This window comes from Pleurodeles waltl, chromosome 3_1, assembly GCF_031143425.1.
Source record: "Pleurodeles waltl isolate 20211129_DDA chromosome 3_1, aPleWal1.hap1.20221129, whole genome shotgun sequence".
Taxonomy (NCBI): domain Eukaryota; kingdom Metazoa; phylum Chordata; class Amphibia; order Caudata; family Salamandridae; genus Pleurodeles; species Pleurodeles waltl.
Window position 1 is genome coordinate 1,985,257,337 of NC_090440.1, and position 22,194 is coordinate 1,985,279,530.

The window sequence follows — 22,194 nt, forward strand, 5'->3', positions numbered from 1 at the left end:
ATTGTGAGTCCATTAGTGTGATACCTTTCATTGTGATCCTACACAAGTGCAAAAGGACATGTCATTGGACAAGCTGGGGTGAAGTGTCATACAGTGCAGAGAGACATGATTTGCCAATGAGTTAGTGAGAGACAATCACAGGGCATTGTGACAAGGTAAACAGTGGGCTGGAGAACAGTGCTGAGAGCAGCTGTTGCAAGACTGGCATGTTACAAAGCACAGGACCTGGGTTTTAAGTGGCCATGTGGCAGGGACTAGTGCTACCAGGTACTCTTGCTGGTGAAGGTGATCTGTTCCACGTCTTCATCTTCTGATGTGTGTGTTGTCTCCTCTGCCCTTGGTGGTGGTGGATGTGAAGGGGCAACACACACCTCAGTGTTTGAAGACGTGGAGTCAGACATCCCAGTAGGTGCCAACAGTGGGGCTATTAAGGGCAGTACTGCAGCAAGGAGGAGCAGCTGGTTCTTAAGAATAGCAGCCACATCACTGTGGTAGGCAGCCAGGTCGTCCCTGAGGGGGTCAATATTGCATTTGTGCACACGTTGATAGGTTTATTGTTGGAGGTGTTGTTTCAACTCTCTTACAGCTGTGCTGATTTCCTTCACACTTTTTTCAAGTTCTTGCAAGATTGATGTTCTCCATTGCATGGTTGCCGCCTGTTCTGCAGTTGACATCATGCACAAACGCACCGCCTCTAGGCTGGCTGCCATATTTTCCATCCCCACCCGCACCTCCTTGGCCAGCTCACTCTGTACTCCAACTATGGTTCTCTCAAAGCTGGTGCCAGTGTTGTCAGAGTCCTCAGCTGGGTTGGAGCTGGCAGGTCATACAATTGGGGTGGTGGGTGGGTCCTCTGTGATGGCTGCTGTATCTGTGCTCCTCCTTGCGACTGAAGGTGGGGTCTGGAGGGTTCCAAGGACATCTTGGAGGGTCTGCTGGCTGATGTTCGTCAGCTCGTCATCCATGTCATCAGGGAAGTCCAGGACAGGCATATCCCCAGGAGAGCCTTCGTCCTCTGCAATGAGAAATTGTACAATTAGTGTGTCTTTGTTGTGGCATTTGTAATGTGACGTACCTGCCTTCCTATTAGTTGCACATTGTGATTTTGGTTCCTGTTCATTGTTCCTGTCTATAATATTAGCATTCTCCCAGGCCTATGCCCCCCCTGCATGTCACATGTAGTGTGGTTAGTTTGTGGACTTGTCAGCATCACATCGTCTAGGGGATGGTTCTGGCCAAATTGTATATTGCCACCTTCTTGTCCTACTCAACCCTCTGTCTACTTCCATTCGCATGGTAAGGCCTTGCACTGGCTGTGGGAGGTCTGATGGCACTTGCACCACACTTAACCATCTGGAACTGAGCCAGTCTCTGATATTTCACATCCAGCTATATGTTGCTGAGACCTAGCATAACTATGTATAGCACTGGCATGCCACACTACATATGTAAGCATTGGTAGTGTGTAATGTTGATGTTGGGGAATGTGTGCTACATTGGATTGCACTGATGGTCCTAGCAGTGTTCCATTTCCTCTTCTGACTGTGCGGGTGTATTTCACTAGCAGGTGACACATGTCCTCCCCCTGCTGTTGTCTGAGCAGTATCACATTTGGGATGTTGCATGGTGTCACTGGAGCTATTGTGACCCAGGCACAGGGTGGACCCTGACATATGCAGCATGGGTATGACATTAGTGCTGTGTACCTCATAATGTTTATGACAATGGCTGATGTTTGTAGAAACTATGGATATTCACATTTGACAGGATTAGCACATTTGTATTAATTTCAGGGGATTGATAACGTTGTCATCCTGAACCCTCTAACTTGGGTGTGTTTGATCCATGGGCACGCAACTGCCATTAGCTACTTGACCTGCACACACAGCAGAGGTGATTGTGGATATAGTTGTCAATATTACATTCCACTTGCAGATATGGCCTGAGTCTGTTAATTGAGCCCTAGTTCATGTAGGGAGAATACCAGCTGTCATGTGACAGCAGGCAAGTTTTACGTTGTACCCTACCCTCCTGGACTGGCTTTACCTTTCCAACATCCTTGGCATGGCAGCATACCCCATGCAAAGGTTGTTGGTGTAGTGTAGTACTGTGCCCCAGGATTTCTCTGAACACCCCATGGCCCCGTGCCATGCCCCTTTACCCATGCCACTCCCTGAATATCATGGCTTACATGCATTGTGTAGTAGGTATGTCCACCCCCCTGCTTACAGTTAACATTTGTGCATTTTAATTCCCCATGCGACTTACCCTGCATCTGTGTTGTCTCCTGGTAGTCTGCGCTGTCCTGTCCTTGAATCCCTGTGACGATCTCCTCAGGGATGACGGCTGCCACCATCTCCTCCATGTGGTCCAGGGCCTCCTGTGGTGCTGGACTCCCACCTCCAGTCTGCAGTGCTGCCTTCCGGTTCCTGGCCATCTTTTCCTTTGTCCTACGCTTGCAGTCATGCAAGCGTTTCTTGCACTCGATGACTGTTCTCCGTAATTCTGCCATACTGTTTATCTTGTCAACAATTTGTTGCCATATTGCCTCTCTCCTACTAACTGGCAATTTAGAGGTGACAAAAAGTTGGTGCTGGTGTTCCGTCACCTCTTTCACCAGAATTTCCTGCTCCTCTACACTGAACCGGCACTTTCTTTTCTTCTTCTCCTTCTCCTGGGTCTTGTGTGAGTCCTCCTGGCTGGTTCCTGGTCTGTTGTCATCTTCCTAGGGTCTGTCCAAGCATCTGGGATTCATTTTGGCTCTCCTTAGCACATTGACGCTATTGTGTCAAAAAGAGGCGCCTTACCCGGTTTGTGACGTCGTACACCGGCTCACAGTCATTTTCGCAGCATTAAAGTAGTTTTTCTTTACCACATGACGCATTGGTTTGAGTAAAAAAAAAATTACTTACACCTGTGGATTGTGCTGCCGTACGTCAAAGTCTAAATTTGAAGCCCGAGCTGCGCAAAGAAATGGCGTTAGCTGGCGGTAAATCTTTTTACGCAAAACTGCATTTGCGCAGTTTTGCATCAAAAAGTATAAATATGGCCCAAAGGCCCATATTTACACTTTTTTAGCACCACATTTGCGTCATTTTTTGACGCAAAAGCGGGGCAAACTTGCAAATATGATTGTATGATTGAAGGTGTACAGAGTGGTGCATATTTATACTTTTATAGCACCGCATTTATGTCATTTTTGGACGCAACAGCGGCGCAAACTTACAAAATACAATTGTATTTTGTAAGTTAGCAACGCTTTTGCGTCAAAAGGTGGTGCATATGCAGTGCTAAAAAAGTATAAATATGGGTTTAATGGGCAGATTTAAGAGCCCCTAGCGCCTCCTTGCGCCACATTAGCATCATGTTTTTTATGCTAATGTGGCCCTACGAGGCCAAAATTGCTGTGCCAATTTTACAAAGTGGCACAATGCATGCATTGCACCACTCTGTACCCCTTTGCTCCACATTATGTTTGCGCCAGGGGGGGCCGAAAAAATAGTGCAAAGAAATCTGTTAGATTTCGGCACTTTTAACGCCTGCTCAGAGAAGGTGTTAAAAGGAGACACACCATTGTTTACAATGGACTTTAATGGGCTTTGCAGGATGAGCGTCAATATTATTTACGTTAATCCAGCAAAGCTCCGAACTAGCATAACATTTTTTGACGCTAGTTCCCCTTACTACCGCCATGGTGTGCCGTATCTTAGATACAGGGTACACACAGTGGCGTTAGGGGGTCACTAATAGGCCCAAGAAAAGTGGTGCTGGGAGCAGCGCCACTTTTCTCAAATCAGGGCCTAACTTTCTTAACAATGCTGGTTTGTCCATGACGTCCCAAATGAGCAATAGAAAAAAGTTTTCTTCTGATTCTTGCAGGGGGAACAACGCATTCTCCTTTGATAACTACGTCATTTTTCACAGCTAAATCATCTCTGACCTTCCAGAATACTTGGGGGAATATTTAATTAAAAGTGGCACTGCGTTGTGTGCAGCGCCACTTTTCTTACGCCCTTTATCGCCCCCTACTGCCACCAGGTGTGCGCCATATTTAAAATATGGCGCACCATGGCGCAGAGTATGGGGCAATAGCGTCATGACGATATTGATGTACTCTGCAAGTCTAGCACCAAAATATTGGCGTACTCCTGCAAGCCATAATGGTGGCCCCCTTTTAATACCTGCTCTGGGCAGGCGTTGAAAATGCTGTAAAAAATGATGCAAGGAAATCAGTTAGATTTCCTTGCGCCATGTTTTATGCCCCCCTAATGTTGGAATGCCCCCTTTGCATACATTATGCCTGGCGCAGGCATAATGTAGAGCAAAAGGGTTATAAAGTGGCACAGTGCATGCATTGCGCCACTTTGTAAATATGGTGCAAGGATTTTGGCCTCGTTAAGACACATTAGTGTCAAAAGAATTATGCTAATGTGTCGCTAGGGGTGTATAAACATGCCCCTTGAAGTTCTTTGGATACATGTTTTTCTGATGGCCACCCATTCACAAGAAAGGGCCAGATTTAAGAAAAGTGGTGTTGCACGCAGTGCAGCGCCACTTTTCTTGGCCTCTTAGCGCCCCCCTCATGCCATCATGTGTGCGCCATGTTTAAGACACAGCGCACCATGGCGGTAGTTAGGGAACTAGTTAGAAAACATATGAAATATTAGTATATAGGGATACTGAATCCGCCATTACTTTTAATTTTCTATCCTCAATAGTAATTTCACCATAGGTGGTGAATATCCACACCAGCACCTTTTGCTGCACTACTGGCAATAATATGAATGCCCTTTACTTCTGTATCAGATCCAATGTTAACATTTTTCTAAAGAAACTTCCTCTTGTACTATTTAATCACACAGGTTGTTCTTTAATACACAACACAATATTTTCAGCCACAGACACCTCATCCACCGCTCCCTCATTCATACTCAATACCCTTTTGACAAAACTCTAACAGACTGTACCAAAATGACCCAATTTCCCACACTTAAAACACTCTCTTCCCCTTGCTGGACAAGACTTATATTTAGCACCATGCATTTTTGATCCACAGCGAGTGCATTGAGCTCTGTTATTAGAATGAAACAAAGGTACTGATGGTTTACTACCTCTATATTAAATCCCACAGGTTTGTTTGTGCTTTTCATTGTTAAAGCTGCTACCCTCAATGGAGTACTATCTACCTTAATGGCTTTAAACAAGCTGATGGAATGTTCCACACTTTTAGCAATAGCAATTACTTCTTGCAACGCAGGAATTCGATGACGTAAAAGCTACAAACACTAATGTTCCGAATGCACAATCTGCTGCAAGAATGTGAAGTGCAGAAACTACAGATTCGGCCAATAACTGATGTTGTGTGTAAACAGCATCTTTCCATAACAATGTGTGGATCTTCACTAAAAGGGACATATGTATGAACACATTTTCCCTTAGACACAGAATGGGCAAAACTGTTTGATACATCTGTCCCTAAAGCTTTTCTTAAGACAATCTAAAGCATCAGAAAAACAGTCATGATCACTTGCTTCCACTCCTTGTGGTGTTGAAAGTGCTGGTAAATGTTCATAAACATCTTTTGCGTCATTACCCAATACATTTATTAAAAATGCTTTCTTCCTTGCTGCCGGAAAGGTGTCACTATTGATGGCTAATGAATAATTGTTGAAATGTCTCAACCATTTTTCCCATTTCATAGACGGTTGGTTTGGACTATTAAAAATGGAGGTGGTGGATTTCCACATGTAGTAGACAGTCGAGGCGCGCAGTGATTTCTGGGGGTGGGGCGGGGCACGGGGTGGGGGGAATTAATAAAATTTCCACAAAAAAACTTACCTCTGCTCCCGCGCTGCTCCTCTCTCCCTTGTTGTCAGCAGCAGGCAGGCACAGGCTTCAAGTCTGCACTGTGGTCATTTTTGGCGCTGCTCGAAGCAGCGTCAGGATTGTCTGGGAGTGCCCAGCCAGGGTGCTCCGAGGCAAACTGGGAGCCTGTGCAGGCTCTCTCCAGCCCAGCAACGGTGTTGCTGGGCTGGAGAGAGCCCTGTGCGCATGTGTGTTTGGCCGGCCTGAGTCGGCCGGCCAAACACATATGAGCTCTGGGGGGAGTGCACAGTGCACTCCCCTCTGCTGGTCACCCCCAATGCCGCGCCCCTTTTACAAGGAAGGGATAATAAACACAGTTTGTTATCCCTTCCTTGTGAAAGGATTTGCAGCGGTTGCTGCTGGCGGTCCCTATGGAGGAGCCGCCCCTGGTAGCAGACATACTTTAAGTTTGAGAAAATTAAGTACTTCAACAATGTAAGTAAAACTTAAACCTCACTTATTATAAATGTAAATTCACAGATGAAAATAAAACAACGGAAATATTTAAAGTATCTCAACAGATTGTTATATTTTTATAAACTAAAAAACTAAACTAGCATAAACATTATACATGTGATCCACAAAACAAGGTGTGTGCATCACTGTTTAAGTGAAACACTACTTCAGTAAGTGTGACAAAACAAAGGTGATCGTATCACCGTAATGTACGCTCCTTGTACCTGCGTGTTAGATTCATGAAATTATTTAAGGTATGCGTACCACCGTAGTGAACCGTCACTGTGCCTGACAAGTTATTAATAAAATATGATGAAGGTGTGTGTATCACCGTGGTGAGTGCAACTAAGCACTTAGCTGCATATTTATACTTGGCTGACGCTGAAACGGACCATAGCTAACTCCATATTTATATTTTTATGCTAGACCCGTCTACGGGCAAAATATAGGGGTTAGCCTCATATTGTGGATTCGGCAAACTATCTTGCACTAATGAGATGCAAGTTAGGCGTTCCCGTCCACAATATCACGCTAACCCCTTACCGCCTTATTTATACTCCGGTGCAAAAACGACGGGCTACACACCATGGAATGGGTCCACAGATGCCCACCCCAAGCACCAGGAACACCCACACCAGAGGGACGCCATAGGATGGGGGACCCCATCATGGTAAGTAATGATAATTTTATTTATTTATTTTTTCTGTGCCATTGTGGGCCCCTTACATGGGGCCCCCTGCCTGGCACTGGGTATTATGGCCTTGCCCAGGAGCTGGCCATTAGGGTGGTGGGCATGACTCCTGTCTAGAGTCATGTTTGCGTGGTAGTGCGTCAGAAAATAGTGCAAGGCTGGTTAGCGGCATATTTATTGCTGCTAACAAGCCTAACCTCATTTCTGGGCCACTAGCACCTTTTCCCCTCCAGCCACCCCTCTCCCCCGGCAGCTAGCATCTTTTCTTTAGAAGCTAGCTTGTCATTTGTGCCGCTGTGCGCCATTCCATAATTATGGCACCCAGCTGGTGCTATGGAATGGTCTATCATACGCTATGGATTTTGACACAAAACTTGGTTAGCGCAGTTTTGTGGCAAAATCCATAAATATGAGCCTTACAGTTTTGGTGTGCGCATCACCGCATCTTCCACAGAACTAATTTTCCGTGCTGATATGGCACGACCAATGGAAACTTGAATAACACCGCTCGTAATATGGTGCAGCAAGAAAACTAGAATGCCCTTGCTCCTTGAACATCGTAAGGGCGGAGCGGTAAATGACGTCAGGGGTAAAGCGTTACTCTGTGCTATCACTTTAAAATCTCTAGTCTAGAGTTGTCAGTGATATTCAATGAAAGAACGAGACAAGAGTTCCTGTTTCCCTTCCTGCTGCTTGCAAAACCGTACTGGAAATGCGTTGCTCTGTAAATTAATGGGCTGCTCTTTGGAAGCCTGTGAAGAACGCAGAGCTGAGCTCTCCATCCGTGGTCGAGCCAGCTCAGTGCTGCGAAGCAATGCAAGTGCGCTGCAGGCAGGCACTAAAAAATGAAGCCAATTATCCAGGGCTGGGAGGGATGTGAAACTATGCTGTAGTGAGAAAGACAAACTGCTTCATTGCTACTAGTGCAAATAAATAAGAAAACAGGTATGCAAGAGCTCAAATGCTACATATATGTTTTAATTTGAAAATACCAAAATATGGTTCAACACACAGAAGGAATCAGAAATGGGGAATTCAAAACTGAAGTTGCAAATGACACAAGGGCACCGCCACCCACATCCAGCCTATAATGGGCCATGAAAATATGTAGAAGGGACCAAGTGGCTGCTCTGCAAATCTCCTCCATTGATACACCTTTGCAAACGGCCCAAAAAATACCCATGGCCTTAGCCGATCTGCTCTGAACTTGACAGACCAAGCTTTCCTCCTGGGAGTTGTAAGCTAAAAGAATGGCCTGCTTAATCCATCAACTAAAGAGTAGAATTTGAAGGTTTCAAACAATTCTTACTGGCCAAAAAGACACACAAAAAACTGCCCATCTTCCTGAAAGCCTCAATCCTGGTAAGATAAATTCATAATAAAAAGTTTTTTCCATGGAACCAGGTTCTGGGAGAACTACTTCTGCTGATGTGTCAAAGAATGAATGACCTTTAGGGATGAAGGTAGGGTTATAGCTCAAAACTACTCTCATTCAATACCCTAAAAAATGACCCAGATCTAAAAAAAAAATCCCAACTCCCCAACTCTTCAAGCAGACACAAAAGCCAGGGGAAACACATATGTAAGGGTCAGGAATTTTAAATCCACTGTCTCCAACGGTTCAAAGAGTGCTCCCTGGAAAGTCTTTAAGACTAGAGGTAAATGCCAAAATGGGGCTGGCACTATCAGCTTGGGTCTTTTCAACAAAAATGATTTGAAAACCCTGGTAATCAAAGGATTCGGTTGATCCAGCAAAGGAGTTTTAAACGCTCTAAGCGATGCCTACTGAGCCCTGATAGTGGAGGTCACTAATCCAAGAGAAAAACCATCAGAAACAAAATCTAGAACTCTAGCCAAAACCAAATCTTCACGATACAATCCATTCACCCCACACCATTTGACAAAATTTGACCAATGATGCTCATATGCCCTCAATGTAGAAGGTCATCTAGACTGTTGCAATAAGTTAGCTATTACAGGGGAACAGCTTTTAGCCAACAAATTCACCCTTTCAACAACCAAACCTGAAAGTGCAACCATGAGGCACTCAGATCGAAAGCTGAGGTCCTACAAATGGGTATGGATGATAAGGAATCTCCCAACATGGTTGGACTGCCAATTCCAGCACAAGAGGAAACTATGGCTGCCTCTGCCACCCTGGAATCAGTAGAGGCACAAAAACCCCTTCCCTCCTGAACTTCTGCAATACCTTGGGGTTTAAGGGAATCAGGGGTAAGGCATACAACAGGCCCTTCAGCCACCTGATCGACCTGGTGTCCAACTTCCAAGCTTCCTGGCAGGGAATTATTGTGCAGAATCATAGCAGCTTGGCAGTCTCTTTCGAAGCAAACAAATCTATCCTTGGTTGCCCAAACCTCCTATTCAACTGCAGGAACACTTCCTTCCTCAACTTTACAAAGTGGCGCAATGCATGCATTGCAACACTTTGTAACCCTTTGCGTTACATTATGCCTGCGCCAGGCACAATACATGCAAAGTGGCTGTTTTCCCATAAGGAAAGCAATCAGAAAGAAATCTAAGAGACTTATTTGCGTCATTTTTTTCAGCACTTTGAACATCTGATCAGAGCAGGTGTTCAAAGAAGGCACACCATTGTTTACAATGGGCCTCAATGGGCTTTGGAGGATTAGCGTCAGCATTTCTGCAAAGCTCCGAACTAGCGTCAAAACTTCTGATGCAAGTTCCCTAACTACCACCATGGTGCGCCGTTTCTTAGGTATGGTGCCCACATGGTGGCATTAGAACTGGGTGCAGGGCCACTTATCTTAAATCTGACCCTGAGCGCTGCTTCAGCCCAACTGAGAATCTCCTGATTCAGGCGACTGAGAGTCTGAACCCTGCAGCCTCCCAGGTGATTCAGATAACCCATGACACTCCGTTGTTTGTCCTGATATGTACATGGTGTCCCGACAAATGAGGGGCAAATACAAGGAGACCCAACTGGACCACCTTCAGCTCCCTGTAATTGGAAGAGCTGTCAGATTGGATCTGTGACCACTTCAACTGAGCTGTCAGAGCATCCAGGGTCTTGCCCAAAACTAACCTGCTGGCATTTGTAATTACAATCATTAAAGGTCTCATTTTAAAAAGTCTTCCTTTCAACACATTCTATTACCCACCAATTCAATGCCCACTTTACTTGCAAAGTCACTGGAATGTTCTGCACATAGTCCTGAGAGCTTGTCTTCCAATAAGACAACACATGACTATCAGGGGTTACAAATGCAATCGTGCCCAGGGCAGAAACAACAAGGAAAATGACATCAGACCCTGCAATAGCAACCACCGCCTCACTGTCACCACTAAAAGCCTCAACAAAGCCTGAGCCTCTGTCATTAAAGTTTGGTATCTCTCCAACACCTTCCCCTCCAATATCCAATGTCCTGAAATGTGCTCTGATAAAAGTCAATTCCTGAGTAGGCGAGAGACTGGACTTCTTTAGATTAAGCAATGACCCACAATTCTGTAATATCTTGCACACTTCCTTCACATGAATCTTCGCCTTGGAAAAAGAAGCATAAATCAGTAAATTGTCTAGGTAGGGAAACACCTGAACACTTTTAGCACGCAAGAGTCCTATACTAGAGCCAATACCTTAGTAAAGACGCTTGGTGAAAATGTCAAACTAAAAGGCTAAACCTTGAACTGTTAATGTTGACCCTGGACACATAAACAGAGAAACTCCTGCGAGCTTTAATGCACTGGCACATGTAGATTTGCATCCTCCAAGTCCAATGAGGCAGAAAGTCCCTTTGATTTATCAAAGTAAGAATGTTCTGAAGTGCCACCATTTTGAATTTCACATGCTGAATGAAATTGTTCAATATCCCTTCTAGCAAAACTTGTCTTTTTAATCCCTCTCTTGGCAACGGAGTTGAGTGAAAAAAATCTGGAGCAGAAGAAAAGCTCATTTGAAAACCTTCCTTGAAGGACCCATTGATCTGTTACTGTCTGACACCACACTTGATAAAAGAGAGCAATTCGCCCCCCCTTCTGGACAGAGAGTAGCTATCAAATAGTCAGGGCTTTGCAGTGGTTTGACAGGAAGAAGTGCCAGGCTGATCAAACTGGGATTATTCTAAGGAAAAGGCCCTCCAGCCTTGCCCCCTACCACAAAAGGGCTGATTGTTCTTCTCCTGCTTTGCAGAACCAAAAGCTCTTTTATTCCTAAAAAACTTGCTCTCAGCTCACTTATCTGGAGCTAAAACTGTACAGTCTTCAGCTGATTTCTTAATCATGTCCTCCAATGGAGGGCCAAACAATTTCACCCCAGAACAAGCATTTGCAATGCGACGGGTCTCGCGTTTGCTCGTGTTAGAGCTGATAGCGTTCTAAACTCCTAACCCGACTTTTCACTGGTAATGAAACCTATCGGCAAAAGTGCATTTATGTAAGTAACCCGAAAAAGTGCAATTAACTGTGTAACAGGGCCGATATTATGTAAAGCGCTCGACTTCTGACAAGCGAGATCGAGCTGGGAAAATAGAGAAAAAGTAGTCCACGAGCCGGACAGAAAACAGCGAGCCTCGCATGTTTTCTGTACTTGGTCGATGCGCTCGAGGAGAGCTGTCCACCGGAAAAGGCATGACATGTGCATGCCTTCCACTAATGAAATCAAGCACATTCTAACAGGCAAACCCACAAGCCAATGACAGACACTGACGTGACGTGGACAGGGCTCCGAGACCTTTTTAATTACTAAAGCTTCTCGCTTAGCGAAACAAATGCGCAAGCGCATGCAACGCAGGCTCGACCCTAAAAAGGAATCATCATCACCAACGATTTCTGAGCAGCATCAGCTTTCCAAGTCCAAAACCATAACTGACGCCTGGCAGCAATAGAACAGCCTGAAATACACGCTGCTGCACCCAAGAAGTCAAATGAAATGTTCAACAAAAGTTTAACTTGCTGTTCCATCAGTACCCAGGCAGGAGTAATATCCTCTCCTTGATCCAATAAATCCGCAAGAGACTGAAAATCCTTCATTAAGGATGGAATGGCATGCAAGGAATATGTAGATACCTTAACAGCAAAGTTAGAAGCCGCAAAGTATGCTTAACTGCTGAATCCTCCCTCTTATCCACAGGATCAGATGGTGAGGCATCCTCAGAAATAATAGTACCTTGAGTTTCTGTAGGAAGCTGGCCTGGTGTGTGGTGGGTACCTGAGATACTTACACCTTATACCAGGTCCAGGTATCCCCTATTTGTGTAGTGTAGGCAGTGTCTAGAAGCCAGGCTTTCTAGAGGCAGCCAGGGCTTATCTAGGAGACATGGAAAGCTCATGCAATACCACTGTAGTCACATAGCATTACGCAAAATAAAACACTCACTGTTACAAAAATAAAGGGTCTTTATTACAGTAACACAGTACTAAAACACTAGATAGGCAACACTCCAACAGGAGGTAAGTAAACACACTAAATATGTACACTAGTTATCAGCAATAGGCAGAGAAAGTGACAGAAAACAGTGCAAATGCAATTACACAAGTGACTCTAGGGAAGCCCAAACCATATACAAAAAAAATGGAATGTGAACACAGGTATGCACCTAGATAAGTGGAGAGTGCAGAGGGGAGCTGGGGGTACTAGGAAACCCCAAAGGTAAGTACCACAGTACCCCTTAGCGACCAGGAAGAAAGGAGTAAGTTACTGGATTTTCCCCAAACCACCTACAAGGAAGAAAATGAAGAAAATGCAACACGCAGACAAGACTGAAAGAAACCAGCGGTGGATTCCTGAAGAGGAAGACCCGTGGAAGAAGGGGACTAAGTCCAGAAGTCACAGAAGAGACCAGGAGGAGTAGGAGCTACTATTCACTCAGCTGTGAACGCAGGAGTTGGTCGACGGTGAGACGAAGACGGTCAGGAATACAGCCCTGGAACAGGTGAAGAGTTCCTGGAGGATCCAGTCGACGTCCCACGCTGGATGGATGATTGCAGTCGGTCAGTGGTGTGGAAAAGCCATCAACAAGCCTTGCAAAGGCAGAAGTCTCAGTGAAGCAAAAGTGGAGCTGCAGGGGAACAGCAAGGTCCAGGAGGTCTCAACCCAGGGGGGGAGTCCTAAGGAGATCCTCTGCAAGGCAGAGAGTCCAAAGACGAAGAGGCAGCTCCCACAGGAGACCCACTGGATGAGGAACCAGGAGTCACAGAGGAGCCCATGCAGCACTAATGGAGAAGGGTCCCACGCCGCAGGAGAAGCACGCAGAAGGCTGTGCGTCGCAGGATGGTGTGCTGGGGGCTGGGGCTACACGAAGCCTGGAGATCCCTTGGAGGAGCTGCAATCAAGCCTTGGCAGCTTCAAGAGGCATGGTGCACAGGGGTACTGTACTGTATGGGAAGGCAAGGGCTTACCTCCACCATAGTTGGACAGCTGAAAGAGAGGACCAAGAGGACTACTCCAGACCACCACCTGGGATACAAGATCTACGCAGCTCAGGCTGAGAGGAGATCCACCCAGCCGGTTGTCATTGCATTGCAGTTGGTGCCTGCGGATGTGGGGGAGTGAATCCTTCACTCCAAAGGAGATTCCTTCTTCCTTCTCGTGCAGACCAAAGACTTGCTGCCCTCAGAGGATGCACAGCTGGGGAAATGTTGTAGAAGCTGGAAGGAGCCATGGAAACAATGTTGCAAGCAGAGTCTTCATCATGGATGCAGATTGTCGGTTCCTGGAGAGTCCAGCCGCAGTACCAGTGGCTAAAAGTCGAAGTAGAGGTTGTAGAGGTGTCCCGCTGGAATTTTGTAAGCTGAATCTGAGGACCCACCGAAGAGAGAGCCCCTAATTAGCCCCGAAAGGGGGACTGGTCACCTAGCCAGGTGACCACCTTTTGGACCTGGCCCTTTTGGCAGGTCCATCCCATGACTTTTTGCCTCCTTCCTCCTATTTTGTTGGCTCTTGGACTCTGAGCACTTTATCACTGCTGATCAGTGCTAATGTGCAGGTGCTCGCCCTTCTAAAGTTGGTATGATTGGCTGATACCTAATTGGCATATTTAATTTACCTGTAAGTCCTTTGTACAGTGGTATCCTTATACCCAGGGCCTGTAAATTAAATACTACTAGTGGGCCTGCAGTGCTGCTTGTGCCACCCACTGAAGTAGCCTTTCAAACTTGTCTCGGGCCTGCTAGCGCATGGCCTGCTTGCGCAGTTTTCTGCCACAGGGATCTGGCATCTAAATTTACTTGCCAGGCCCAGAACTCCCCTTTTACTACATGCCAGTCACCTCTAAGGTAGGCCCTAGCTAGCTCAATAGGCAGGGTGCTATGTCTGTAGAAGGCAGGACATGTGCCTGGTTGCGTGGCCTGTCCTTGAAGTCACAAACAGCTTATTTGGTTTCTCACTGCTATGAGTGTTGCCTTCTCAAATGATTGCATTGGAAATGCCCTGCCTTATGTCTAGGGGTTATTTTCTGATTTATGAGGGGTAGCTTAGGCATGTTTGGTATGGTTATAATGGTGGTGAGAAATGCTGCTTACTGGTGTAAGTGGATTTTTTTATTATTATTACAGAAATCCCCCTTCTAGAAAGTGAGCATTTCTCTGTGCTTATGACTCTGGTGTTTTGCAGCTTCACTCCAATCCACATCTGGGCAGAGTGACAGTTGGGCTTTCTGCATACTTTTCAGACAGCCTATGCACAGGGAGGGTGGCGGTGTCACAGAGGTGCATCTGCATTTTGAATAGTCTTTCTGGGCTGAGAGAAGGGGGAGGCGAAGCACACTCTCTCAAAGGAGCCAGTCAGACTCCTTTGTTCCAAGCACGAGTGAATCGTGCTGCCTGGTGCCCCCAAGGCATGAAGAAAAGGGAAATCGGAGCAAGTGTGCCCCTAGCGTGCCCCCGGGGCGAAGCACGCTCTGAGGAGCACCCCCGCGGCACAAGCAGGCACCCACTTTAGTGCCTGCTCACCGCTGCAGCCCGGGCGGGATTCTCTGTTGTGTGGAGACGTCGGGCGGGGAAGGAAGCCTCATCTGAGGCTCCCCACCCCACTGGGCCCTTCAGTTGTCCTGGAGATGGGCAGGGGGAAGGAAGCCTCATTGGAGGCTCCCCCTGCCACCGGAGCCCTAATTCTGTTTTTGGAGATGGTGGGCGGGGCAGAAACCTCACCGGAGGCCCCCCGCACCACAATGTCCCCCCTTGTGGCCCCAAGTGTTTTGCCCCACTCCTTTAGGAGGCCTGGGGGGGCCAGAGATCACGGGCCCCAGGAGGGGCCCAATATTAAAACCAGAGGGGGTGCGTGCCGCCCCCCTAACATCAGTGCGAGGCCCCCATTGAGCGCAAGGAGCGCCGGGGCCCCCCCTTTTTACCCTGTGGCACTAGATATGCCTTATCTTCACAGAAAACTGTTACTTTCTATGGAAATATTATTTTCTTATGTTCCTGATATGGACTGATATATTTTCTTGTCTCTGATGATGTGCCATATATCTGCTGATGTTCCTTTTATGGGCATTCTATTCTGATATGTTTTTATGACTTGCCATAGGCTTTCTAATGTTACTGGTATGGGCATTTATGATATTTTTAGGACAAGTGCATTTCTTTAGTTATGTGATTCCTGACTACTGCTTATGTTGCAGAATAATAAGTAACCTGTGTGTTATGTGTGACTACTGCTGGTTTCTGCAGAGTAACTATTGTGTAACCTTCTGACAACTGCTTGAGTAGCAGGGTATTACTCACATGTTGTGTTTGGTCTAATAATTATGTTGTGTACAATACAGTTCATTTTTATATAACTTGGTGTTGTATTTCCTTTGTGGTGGGGATGGTGCGTCAAGTGTGTTGTGTGTGTTGTGCAAACGCTTTACACATTGCCTCTGGGATAGGCCTGACTGCTCGTGCCAAGCTACCAAGGGGGTGAGCAGGGGTTATCTTGGATGTGTAACTCCCATGCCCTGACTAGAGTGGGTGGGTTCTGCCTGGCTTAGGTCCATACCCTAGCCAACCAGAAACCCCATTTCTAACATTGGTTGTCCGCGGTGAGGATAGGACTTGCGCTTGACAATACCATTGTGACTCATTATTGCACCACGAAAATTGTATTTTAGACCATCACATGTTTTGCTTCTCATAACGTTCTCTCATTGGTAATTTTTCCTGTTTTCTGTTCTCACGCTTGGGTATGTGGGTTGTCACACTTGTGTTTATTTTACCTTTTCAAAATGGGGCCAACCTTTAACCTATAGGACCTGCTGTTTTACACGCAGGAGAATTAGAGGGGTTCTGTAGAGAGAGACGACTGCCAGTGGGTGGGGACCTCAGGAGATCTCTGAATTTCTTTGAAAGGTTTGAAAGGTTTGTGACATATGCCCAGGGGAAGAGTGTGCTCAGGGCGTACTCAGGGGATCCTGAGTGTAGGGAGGATACCCAATGGGAGGGCTCCCAGACCTCATCCCTAGAAAGCGGTGGAAAGACTGATCAGGAGAGTGACAATGACCGGGCAGGTATGCCAGTTGACAGGGAAGGCCCCAGTTATAGGGAGCCCCTTGCTGGATCCAGTGTAAGAAGCAGGGCTACCTCTCATTCCTTGACACCTGATGAGCTTAGAGATAGGCGGGAAGAGTGGGACCTGGAGTCCATCCTCTCCTGTACTAAGGCCTCTTCCAACTCATCCATTCTCTTCTCCACAGCTAGGCTTGCTAACTGTGCAAGCCTAGCTGTGGAGGAGAGAAGGGATGAGTTGGAAGAGGCCTTAGTACAGGAGAGGATGGCAGAGGCAGAGATGCAGAGAGGGCCTTTGCCAGAGAGAGAGACTCGCTGTTGAGTGCAGTCTGAAGGTTCTGGACTAACCAGCCTGCAGGTGGAGTCCAGTGGTGGCAGCAATGTAGAGTGCTGTAGCAAAGATGTTCCTCACATACCCACAGATCTGGTACCTCGGCTCCAAGAGGGGGGTGACATACATCAGCAGTTAAAGGAATATGAGAGGACTCTGGTAGAGCGCAGGATCCCTGAGAAGGACTGGGGGACTGGCCTAGGGAGCTATATTCCTGAGGAGGGGAGGGATGCCCTACTGGCTCTGGAAGGGAGTGACAGGGAGGGGTACTCCACTATGAAGAACACACTGGTTGGGAAATATGGTTTTTCCCCTCAGGAATACAGAAAGAGGTTCAGGGGCTGTAAGCAACTGTCCCACCAGCCTTGGGAGGAGTTTGTGGATGATTGCTGCATTGCACTAGATGGATTGGTGAATGATAGCACAGTAAACAATTTTGAAGGGCTGTTTAATCTGATTGTCAGAGAGCACCTGCTTTATTGTTGTTTTTCAGGGTTACGCCAACACTCTTCAGTGTGTGAGCTCTCTGACCCCAGGGAGCTTGCAAAGGAGGCAGACCTCTGATTGAGTGCCAGAGGGTCTGGTGTGGCATTAGGGGGCCTTCCTAAAGAGAGTGGTCTAGGTGTTTCCCAACTAGGTGTGGTGGGAGAGGCTTGTGTCCCAGTGTAATGAGATGGATTTGGGTTCCCATGTCTTGTCCCAGAGGAGAGGGAGTCGGGGTGGGCTGTGTCCCAGAATGTCCGAGACCCAGTCTCAGAGCCTGGTTGGTTCCATGAGTGAACGCCAGGAGGGGAGCCTAGCCTGCACTGTAGGGCCTGCTGCTCAGAAGGATCCCATTTGGTCAGTAGGACTTGGGCGAGTGGCTGGTGATAGCGTTCCACCGGTCCTGGTGTCTGGCAGTCTCACTTCAGAGTGGAGGAGGTGGAAATCCAGGTGTAGGGTTGAGAGGGGGCTGTGGGCCCCAGTGGAGAACCTGGAGGGTCAGCTCTGAGGTCAGAGCCCTCCAGGAATAACCCTGGTGAAACCATTTCTGGGTTGGGGGGAATCCTGACTCTGCCAGATGGGCACAGGTCAGGAAACCTGCGCCAGCAAGACTCCTGTGTGGCCCTTGGGAAAGGTGTTTCCCTTGTGGGTGGTAGGTGTGCCCCCCCAGGAAGTCCTGGTGTGCCAGGCAATGGTTCAACCGCAGGGTGGTGACTCTGGGTTTGATGGTTAGGTTCAGGGGATAAACTCTGGCCTGATGGGGAGTAGGTGTGCTCCCAAGGAAGTCCTGTTGCACCAGGCAATTGTTCAACTGCAGGGTGGTGACGCTGGGTTGGATGGTCAGGTTGATGGGGTAAACTCTGATCTGGTAGGGGTAGGTGTGCTCCCCAGGAAGTCCTAGTTTGCTGGGCAATGGTTCAGTCTGAGGGTGGTGACTCTGGACTGGGTAGACAGGTTCAGGGGGTAAACTCTGACCTGGTTGGGGGGGCGGTTGGTGTGCTCACCCCCCTGTGTGTGACTTCTGGAGGCCCTTCCCGTGGTGGGGAGGTGCAGCGCTCTGGAAGTGGGGTTCAGGGAGGTGGAAACTTGCCGTGAACCCTGGTGCAATCCATGGGTGGTGTCCCTAGGTTGGGTGCCAGTCGCCAGGTAGTGATCCTGGGCTGGCGGGAGAATTGTGCAGGATGGCTGTACCCAGCACCCTGGCAGTTATGGATTCTGGTGATACCCCTCCTAGGAAAGGAGAGCGGGATCCTAGAAAGAGGGGTAGAGGGAGAAGAGCCTCACCTCTAGTTCATGTGGACCCTATGGGTGCAGGCCCTAGGTTGGTGGATCAGTAACAGGGTATACTCCCTAAACTGATTGGAAGTTGAGTGGAGACAGGTTGCTATGCACCTGGGCTACCGCCCCCCACTCATTGTGGTTTCAGAGACCTGGGGCTCTTAGATGGCCTGGGGCCTGGTTCTGGCCATTGGCAGCTAGGGAGCCCCCGTGGGTTAGTCAAGGTTGCCTGGGAAGCATTGGCAGAGAGACTCAACTGGGATCAGAGTGGCATAGAACTGGAGCATGCCCCTGCAGTTGCAGGCCAGGGTCCATGTTCTATCGCCCCAACCAGGGAAGCCCATCAAGGTATTGATTGGTCTCCCCTGGCTTTAGGTTGGTGGGTGGTTGTGTTGAAGCTGGCCCTTTTGGCAGGTCCATCCCCTGACTTTGTGGCCTCCTTTCTCATATTTTTCTGACCTCTCGCTGTTGGCCCTAGGACTCTGAGCACTTTATTACTGCTGATCAGTGCTAAAGTGCAGGTGCTCTCCCTTCTAAAGTTGATATGATTGGCTGATACCTAATTGGCATATTTAATTTACCTATAAGTCCCTTGTACTGTGGTATCCCTATACCCAGGCCCTGTAAATTAAATGCTACTAGTGGTCCTGCAGCGCTGCTTGCGCCACCCACTGAAGTAGCCTTTCAAACCTGTCTCAGGCCTGCATGAGCAGTTTTCTGCCACAAGGACCTGGCATCTAAATTTACTTGCTAGGTCCAGAACTCCTCTTTTACTACATGTAAGTCACCCCTACGATAGGCCCTAGCTAGCCCTGCCTTGGCAGGATCCTAACCAGATACCCTATTTCTAACACCACCTATCAGGAGGGGGCTCTGACATCACTTGCCTGACCTGGCCACTCAGATGCTCCCAGAGTTCCCTGCCAACCTTGGATTCAAGATGACAGAACCCAGGGACACCCTGGAGGAGCTCTGGGCACCACCCCTGGGGTGGTGATGAACAGGGGAGTGGTCACTCCCCTTTCCATTGTCCAGTTTTGCGCCAGAGCAGGAACTAGGGGTCCATGAACCGGTGTAGATTGGTTTATGCACGGAGTGCACCAAATGCGCCCTTCAAAGCATACCAGTGGCTTGGGGAGGCCATGCCTCCCAAGCCATGTAACACCTATTTCCAAAGGAAGAGGGTATTACCCCCCTCTACCGAAGGAAATCCTTTGTTCTAGTTTCCTGTGCTTGAGCTTTTCAAGCAGCAGGAGGGCAGAAACCTGTCTGAGGGGTGGCAGCAGCTTGGGCTGCCCCAAAAACCCTCTAAGGCTGGTAGGAGCAATGCTGGTGGTCCTCTAAGGAGCCCCCAGAGTGGATGGAATCATACTTCTAATACTGGCAACAGTATTGGGGTATGATTCTGAAATGTTTGATACCAAACATGCCTAGGTTCGGAGCTACCATTATGTAGCTGGACATAGGTAGTGACCTATGTCCAGTACACGCATAAAATGGTGTCCCCGCACTCACGAAGTCCATGAAAATGGCACTGGAGTTCATGGGGGCACCTCTGCTAGTGCAGGGATGCCCTCACACACTGGTACGTGCACCCTGCCTTCTGGACTAGGAGGGCCTGCCATAGGGGTTACTTATTGTGACCTGGTGCAGTGACCTGTAGTGAAAAAGGGTCCATGCACCCTTTCATGCAGGCTGCAATGGCAGGCCTGCAGAGCACTTTCCATGGGCTCCCCGTGGGTGGCATAATACATGCTGCAGCCCACTGGTACTCCAATGCCCCGGGTACCTGGATACCATATACTAGGGCCCATATTTATACTTTTTGACGCTAAACTGCGCTAACGCAGTTTAGCGTCAAAAAATTTTGCGCCGTCTAACGCCATTCTGAAGCACCATGCGGGCGCCGTATTTATGGAATGGCGTTAGACGGCGCAATCAGACCGGCGCTGCCTGGTGTGCGTGGAAAAAAACCACGTAGACCAGGCAGCGCCGGCGTGGGGAAAAAATGACGTTAGGGCGTCTTAAAATGGCGCAAGTCAGGTTGACGCTAAAAAATCGTCTTAACCCGATTTGCGCCATTTTTTCGACGCCCAGACGCCATTTCATGACTCCTGTCTAAGTAAAGACAGGAGTCATGCCCCCTTGCCCAATGGCCATGCCCAGGGGACTTGTGTCCCCTGGGCATGGTCATTGGGCATAGTGGCATGTAGGGGGGCACAAATAAGGCCCCCCTATGCCACAAAAAAAATAAAAAAAAATAAAAAATTATACTTACCTGAACTTACCTGTACTTCACTGGGATGGGTCCCTCCATCCTTGGGTGTCCTCCTGGGGTGGGCAGGGGTGGCAGGGGGGGTCCCTGGGGGCAGGGGAGGGCACCTGTGGGCTCATTCTGAGCCCACAGGTCCCTTAACGCCTACCCTGACCCAGGCGTTAAATTCAGGCGCAAATGCGGGTTTTTTTGACCCGCCACCTCCCGGGCGTGATTTTTGCCCGTGAGTATAAATACGACGCATTTGCGTCGCCGTCATTTTTTTAGACGGGAACGCCTTCCTTGCATCTCATTAACGCAAGGAAGGCGTTCACGCTAAAAAATGACGCTCTTTCTTCATACTTTGGCGCTAGACGCGTCTAACGCCAAAGTATAAATATGGCGTTAGTTTTGCGCCGAATTTGCGTCGAAAAAAACGACGCAAATTCGGCGCAAACGGAGTATAAATACGGGCCTAGGTACTTACATGGTGGCACCAGCATGCCAACTGTGGGGTGAAAGTAACTAAGTTACCACGTTAGAAGGGAGACAGCATAATCACTGGGGTCCTGGTTAGAAGGATCCCAGTGAACACAATCAAACACACTGACAACAGGCAGAAAATGGGGGTAACCATGCCAAGAAAACTGTCCATAGATTTCTGCAAAGGGTATCTCTTAGCTAGAAATCTGGGAAAAGCATGTTTATCCATCTCTTTCCACTCTGATTCTAACACTTTCTTTATAGTGAATTAAGTGGTACGGATTCAGTTTCCTTTTTTGATACTGAGAAAAGAAATCCTCAAACTCTTCCAGTGGAACAAACTCAGTAAAGTCAAAATTGTGCTTGATGTGTTGAAGGACCTCTTTCAACTCTTGACCTTGCACAAATAGCCCCTTTACCACATTCTCCTCATTGTCTGAATCAGCAAAAGACACATGGTGCAAGGGTGCCTGCGTAATGGAGATGATTGTTTTTGTGCGAGAAGGGACACCTCCCTGCACAAAAACAATGACAAGAGGTGTTTTCCTCTATGTGTGCTGCATTGCACACATAGAAAGAGGAAAAACAGAGAAATAAAGATATTTCTCCCTGCTACGTCACTCTTAAGCCGCCCCTGAGGTAGCGTAGGAATCTGACACATTCCCAGACTTGTAAATCTGGGAATGCATCAGATTCCTTCCGGTTCCATGGGTGTTGCATGGGAACACCCCAAGCAACACCCATGGAACGCCCCTTTCACACAGTGTTATACATGAAAGGAGTCCATATTTACAAGACCATGAAAAGCCAAGCAAGGTGGCTTTGAGTGGCCTTGTAAATATGGGCTGGCACACCACACCACTGGTGGCGCAGTGTACCGCTAGGGCCTCG